Source organism: Petaurus breviceps, unplaced genomic scaffold (assembly GCF_028583685.1).
Source record: "Petaurus breviceps papuanus isolate PSGF00001 unplaced genomic scaffold, PetGlider_PUasm1.0 91041, whole genome shotgun sequence".
Taxonomy (NCBI): Eukaryota; Metazoa; Chordata; class Mammalia; order Diprotodontia; family Petauridae; genus Petaurus; species Petaurus breviceps.
The window spans coordinates 10,206,970-10,213,690 of record NW_027187400.1 but is presented as its reverse complement, the minus strand read 5'-3'; positions in this window follow the sequence as shown (position 1 = coordinate 10,213,690).

Below are 6,721 nucleotides of genomic sequence, written 5' to 3'. Positions count from 1 at the left end.
CAAACCAAAAATGATGGAATCCCTGTCCTCAGGAACCTTATGTTCAGTTGTGACCAAAAATACATCCACAATATGCACAAATTAATACTAACTGATTTCTAAAGGAAGAGAGTGCTAGTAATGGAAAGGATGCATAAAGGCCTCTTCAAGAAGGGGCCCCTGCAAGAAAGCCTCTCCCACGCACCGCTGTCCCATTCTTACAGAGACCCTGAAATGTCCTGAGTGCACACATAAAGGATTAAGGCCTAAGAAGTTTGGGAGCCAGAGGGAGGGAGAGGAGAAAGGGCTAGGGGCCTATTTCTAGGGAAAGATCAGAGCAGACTTGTAGATTCTTTAGTGGGACATCGGAAGGGAGTAGTTTCCCAGGCAGAAGAAAAGAAGACAGGCTTCCTTTTGGAAACCCGATATTGGACTTTGCCCTGGGTGTGTACAGGGCGGAGGCTTGGGGCTTCAGAGGGGCCCTTTGACCTCAAGAGCCCACCCAGGAGAAGCCTCTGGGGACCAACTGGCCACCAGGAAGATGAACTGCTCTATGGCCCCATCGTTCAATGACCTTGGGAAAGATGCTAGCTCATCCAGAGGAGTGGGACCAGGATGGGGAGAGGACTGGAAACCAGATGATGCTCGGATCCATCAAAAGGAGGTGGGGAAAGAAAAGACTTCAGAGTGTGTGTGAGTGTGTGTGTGTGTGTGTGTGTGTGTGGCAGAGACAGAGAGATGAAAAAGACAAAGAGGAAGAGACAGAGTGAGGAGAGAGAAAAAGAAGGGAGAGAGAGGAAGGGAGAGAGGAGGAGGGGAGCCAGTGGGGAAAGGGGGGATAGAAAGGGAGGAAGAAAAGAGAGGGAGAGAAAGAAGAGAGAGAGAGGGAGAGAGAGAGAGAAAGGGGAGACAGAGAGACAGAGAGAGGGGGAGAGAAAGGAAAGAGAGAACCATTATATGGAAGAGAGATTCGACTTCTGCTTGGCCCCAGAGGGCAGGGCAGTGGGTGACACATAAAGAACCGGATTTCGGATCCCTGTAGGAGACTGCTTTGCAAACCTTGAAGTGCTGTATAGATGTCAGGGCTGGTCTCATTTCTCTGGCTCTTTAAGCCATTTCCTCACAAAATTGTGTGAGGCAGGTAGCACAAGAATTACCAATCCCATTTTACAGAGGAGGAAGCTAAAGCCCAGAGAGATGAAGTTATTTGCCTGTAGGCCCATGGCTACTAAATAGGAAGATTTGAACTCAGGTCTTCTGAATCCAAGAAGCAAGGGGCATCTATTTTGAAGACCATCTGCTCTGTGTATCACTGATCCTGACCGGAGACTTTTGCTTTTTAAGGCTGAAGGGAGGGTCAAAAGTTCATAGATCATTACACAAGTTTGGTTTTTTGTGTTTTTTTTAATTGATGAGGGAAAGTGAAAAGGAAAGAAAGGCTGAGGATAGGAATCCCCATAACCCCACCCCACCCCCCCCAAAAAAAATAAAGAAAAGAGAAGAAAAACCAACATGAATCTCAGAAAAGCAAGAAGACTTTGAAAGTTACATGCTTAGTTTACTGTAGCTTTAAAAAGGAAACTTCACATAAAAGAGATTCACAGCTTCAAGTACAATCCTCTCCTTCTGTTCCAAAACGTCATCAGTTAATAAACATTCATTAAGCTCCTACTATGGGCCAGGCCCTGTGCTCCGTATACAGAAACATTCGTTTCTGGAAGGTAAGTTCAGAAGAAAATTAAGATGGAAACAAAAGGTCAGGGGTTATAACTGGAAAGGAAATGAGAAGTTGTCTAGTCCAAAGCCTTTATTTTTACAGATGAGGAAACTGAGCCTCAGAATGGGCAAGTGGCTTTCCAAAAGTCCACATTCCCCACGTTTGGGGTTAGGCAGAGACAGGAAGCAACCTGGACAAGAATGAAACTCACTGCCAGTGAAAAGGCCCCAAAACTTGGAGACAGTGGATCGGGGAGAGCAATAGGGCCTGGTCTAGAAAGGGCAGAATTGATGGAATCCAAAGTCCTCCTTCCTAAACTGGGAGGGCTGAATGGTCCTGACCAGTGAAGTGGTGACTCACTCCCATGTGGGAAACCCCAGAGTCGAAGAAGGTCCCAGTGAAAGAGCCTTGTCTCCCCATCAGCCTGTAAACTCCGTGGGCACAGAGACTTTCATTCTTCCGTGTGTTTTCATTCATCTTTCCCCAAGAGCCTAGAACAGTACCCTTCCAGGGGCTTAATGAATGTTTTGTTGATCGATTAGTTTGTCCACCAACCTTAGAACATGGAATGTCAGAGCTGAGAAGGGCCTTAGGCATGATTCATTCAATCTCCTTATTTTACAAATAAGAAAACTGAGGCCCAGAGAGGTTAAGTGATTTATCAAGGTCACAGTTAGTAACTAGCAGAGTTGGGCTTTATCCTCAGGACTCCTGAGACCTGAGGGAGGCATTTGTGCCTTCTCCCCAACCCCGCCACACTTGAGGACCTAGAGGTCACACACATGTGACCTCGAGGCCGCAGGTTTCCCACCTCTGCCTCAACCAGTAGAGTGTTCACATACACCCTCTTCTCCCCATTTACATGCGCCCCAAAGTTGTCTCTGGGGCCCCTTTGGTAAGCATCTCCTCCCCATGGACCCTGCTCACAGCACTCCCCATTGAAATCCCAATTTTTAAACACCATGCATCCATCCGTGTTCCTGCCACAAAGCTCATTCTCACAGGCTGGTGCTTTTCCATCCTGCCGAGGCCTGGGGTTGCCATGGTAACCCCTTCCCAAAGACCCTTGTGACCCCCCTCGCTTTGATGCCCTTGTGCCAGCGTCTTCTCCAGGCCTAGCTCCCTGGGGCCCTCATTTCCACAATGCTCTCCCTGTGACCCCAGCCCACACAATCCCCTCAGGACTCTCGTTCCCTGGGAGACCAGCTGTCCTTCCCGCCCTCTGCCCATCCATAAACTCCATCTCAGGAGTCAGCAGGGCCTGAACCTCTCCAGCGACCGCCAAGCCTTGGCCTGAGCTCAGCCCCGGCCCTTCCAGTCCAAGATTAGGAACCAGAGAGGTGAGGAGAGACATCAAGCTAGAAGGGGCTTCTTTCAATAGCATTCCCCTCATTTGACAGGGGAGGAAACTGAGTCAAGGAGGAAAGTGATTTGTCCAAGGACACACAGATGCTGGTGGCAGTGCCTGGCTAGATCCCAGGTCTCCTAGCTCCCCACACAGAGCTCTTCTGTCTGTTGAAAAGTAAAACCAGCCAGGGACAGGTTCCTGCATGGGAGGCAGAAAACCTGGGTTGTAATGCAGCCTCTCCCACTAAGCAGTCGTGTGACTGTGAACAAATCACTTGCCTTCTGTGGCCTCAGTTTCTTCTCTATGAAATGAGACTCTTGGCTAACATTTGTCTGGAAGGTCCCTTCCTACTCCCAGATCCTATGGTTCTCTCTGGGAAGTAAGGTCCATGAGGACCTGGACACTAGAATTGCAAGGAGAGCTCCTGACATTGGAACCAATGCAATTTCATATTCTTTGATTGGGTCAAAGGACTCCTCCAGGATTCCAGCAGGATTTGGTAGAAAGAGCTTCACAATCAATCATTCAACAATCACTTATTCGGTGCCTGCCATATGCAGGCTGTGCTAGGTACTGGGCAAACAATGACAAAAGTGAAACAATCCTTGACCTCAAAGGATTGGGGGGAGAAAGCACATGTATATGGAAGTATTTCTAAAAACAAGTGCATACAAAATAAATGCAAACTCTTTTGAAGGGGAAGCCCTAGCAGGTGTGAAAGACTTCATGTTGGAAGTGGTACTCGAAGTGAGGAGGGATGGCATGCCAGGCATGGGGCACAACCTGTGCAAAGGTGAGGAGGTGGGAAACGAAACATCATGAAAGGCACAGCAAGAAGTCCAGTTTGACTGAGCATAAAGTTTGCAAAGGGGAATCATGTATAACAAGGCTAGGAAAGTATGTTGGAGCCAAGTTGTCACGGGTTTTCCTGTAGACTATAAGCTCCCTGAGAGCAAGGATTGCTTGTTTTCATCTTTGTGTATACCTAGCACATAGCATAATGCCAGCACGTAGAAGGTAAATGATAAATACTTATTGATTGATTAGGTGATTGAATAAATTCCCACCTCTCTGTCCCTCAGTTTCCTCATATGTAAAATGGGGATAAATGTCCATAAGGGGACCTACCAGACTTCCTTCTGATTAGCCATCCCTGTGCCTGGGTCAAGATCTTTTCACAGTGTGACTTCCAGTGTATTAACTCCTGGAATGTGGACTGGTCAGGGCACAGAATACAGGATCAGGAATTGCAATACACAGAAGAGTTATGAAGTCTGGCAGGTCCAGCTCAGGAACCACGTTTTGCCTAATGCAGTAATCACTCCAATTTATAATCACCAAGTATTCTTTCAGTGCCTACTATGGGTGTGGCATTTCACTAAGGCATTTGTAGAATCAAAACGCAGACACGTAAATAGGGTTTTAAGGTTTTTTCTATATCATAGGTCATTTGATCTTCACAACAAACTAGTGAAAATTATGATTCACAGTTTAGAGGTGAGGGAGTGACGTCTCTGAGAACCGAGGTGACTTATCCAAGAACACACAGTTAGCAAGAATCGGAGCAGAGCTTTGAAGCCAATGTCTCTTGGCCCCAAGCCTAGGTGAATGAGCTGTCTCAGGAGGTGCTGAGCTCCCAGCCGAGGAAGGTCTCCCAACAGAGGCTGGGTGGCTTCTGTATTATAGCAGGGACTCTTTCCCCATAGGGTCGGGCTAGGTTACTGCTGAGTCCCTTCCGGCTCTCAGCCTCTGTGATTCCAAGTTACCGCTCTCTCTCCATACCCACGCTGTACCCATTGGTCCACTGCCGAGCAGAGCAAATCTGATCTCTCTTAGTTGAAAGGGCTCTGGATGTGGAGTCAGGAGTACAAGTCCCAGCTTTGCCAAATACGATGGGAATGTTGTGAAGATGCTTGCATCGACATTTGAAGATCACTTTACTGATGTTGCTGAAATAGAGACAGGTGATTAGCTCTGAGAGCCGCAGAGAGTCTCTGACATTCACGGTGGCCCGGCATCCCAAAAGACCCCTGCTGGCATTTGCTTGTGATGGCAATGATGGCAAATATGAGAGCAGCCGGGAAGCAGGGACTGTGAAGTCACTGGAACCAAGCTGATTTCCATCTCTGGGACTCAGTTTCCTCATCTGTAAAATGGGGCGATTAATCCTTTTAAAACCTCTATAAATGCTGGCCATTGGTAATCCTCCCATCCCTTAGCTCACAGGACTGTTGGTGAGGATGGAGTTCTGCTCCCTGTAAAACACCACAGACACATTCAGTCCCTTCCCCAGATGCCTGCCTTCAGAGTAGCGCCTCCCTCCGCCGATGTCTGGGGTTCTTTGCCTCGTCCAAGGGGAGCAATGGGCTGGACTTTAATTTGAAAAGGTTGGGTGCATTTCCCATCTCTAACACCTGTTACCTGTGACTATAAGCTAGTCTCTTGATGTGCCTCCCAGACTCAGTTTCCCCATCCGTAGAATGGGAATAATAACATCAGCAGGGCCTCCCTTGCCCCTGTAACCTCTTGGAAGGGAGCTTTAAACCACACCAAGCCTTTTGGGGACACGCTGTATCATGCTAGTTGTCATTACTTCTCTGTAAGTCACGGAATCCTAGATCTGGAAGGGGCCTCAGAGGGTACCCAATCATTGTAAAGATGAGGAGCCTGAGGGCCAGAGAAGCTGGCTGCCCCTGCCCACACAGAGTACAAGGTTCACCAAATGCTCTGGGGACTCTCCTGTGCTGCTTGTCAATGTTCTGTGCCCCCTCCCCGGGCCAGGACAGGCCTTACCCATCGGCCGCGCCTTCCTCTTGGCATAGGACTGGCCCACCAGGGCCGTTCATCCCATTTCACCTGAAGCCTGCCTTGGTCCAGCCCAGCACCTTTTCTCGGAGAAATCTCCTCTTTCTCCTACCGGCCCCAGCTAGAGCTGGAGGGGGGCCAGACTACCAAAGGGGCACTCGTTCGCTGACCAGATGCTGCTCCAAGGCCCACCCCGGGCAGAGCTCGGACAGACTCTCCCCCCAACCCTGAGCCCCCGATTTCTCCAGGACCCCATCCTGCTCTCCTCTCTCCTGCCCTGTTTCATGCGGTCATCTCCTCCCCCGGGCAGGGAACCCAGCCCTCCCCATCCCACTCTGTCCTTCCTTAGTTCTTAGCTTATTATGCTCCAGGGAAGTATTGAGAGGCACAGCCTTCCAAATGACCCACTCTAAGAAATGGCAATATAATAATGGCAAAATAATACAACTATTACTTATAGTTAGGGCCGCTAAGTGGCGCCATAGTGCACAGAGAGCCAAGCCTGGAGTCAGGAAGACTTGAGTCCAAATCTGGATTGACACTTACTAGCTGTGTGACCCTGGGCAAGTCACTTAACCCTTTGTGCCTCAGTTTCTCCATCTGTCAAATGAGTTGCAGAAGGAAATGGCAAACCAGCCCAGTATCTTTGCCAAGAAAACCCCAAATGGGGTCATGGAGAGTTGGACAGGACTGAACAACAACAGCGATGAAATCTAAAACCAGGTCTTTCAGATTCCAAATCTGTCTTGCCACCCACCATGGTCGTCTAGTCCGACCATGTGAGCTGGAATCCCTCTATAACATCACTCAATGTTTTCCCTGGAATCCCTCTATAACATCACTCAATGGATTCCCTGGAATCCCTCTATAAC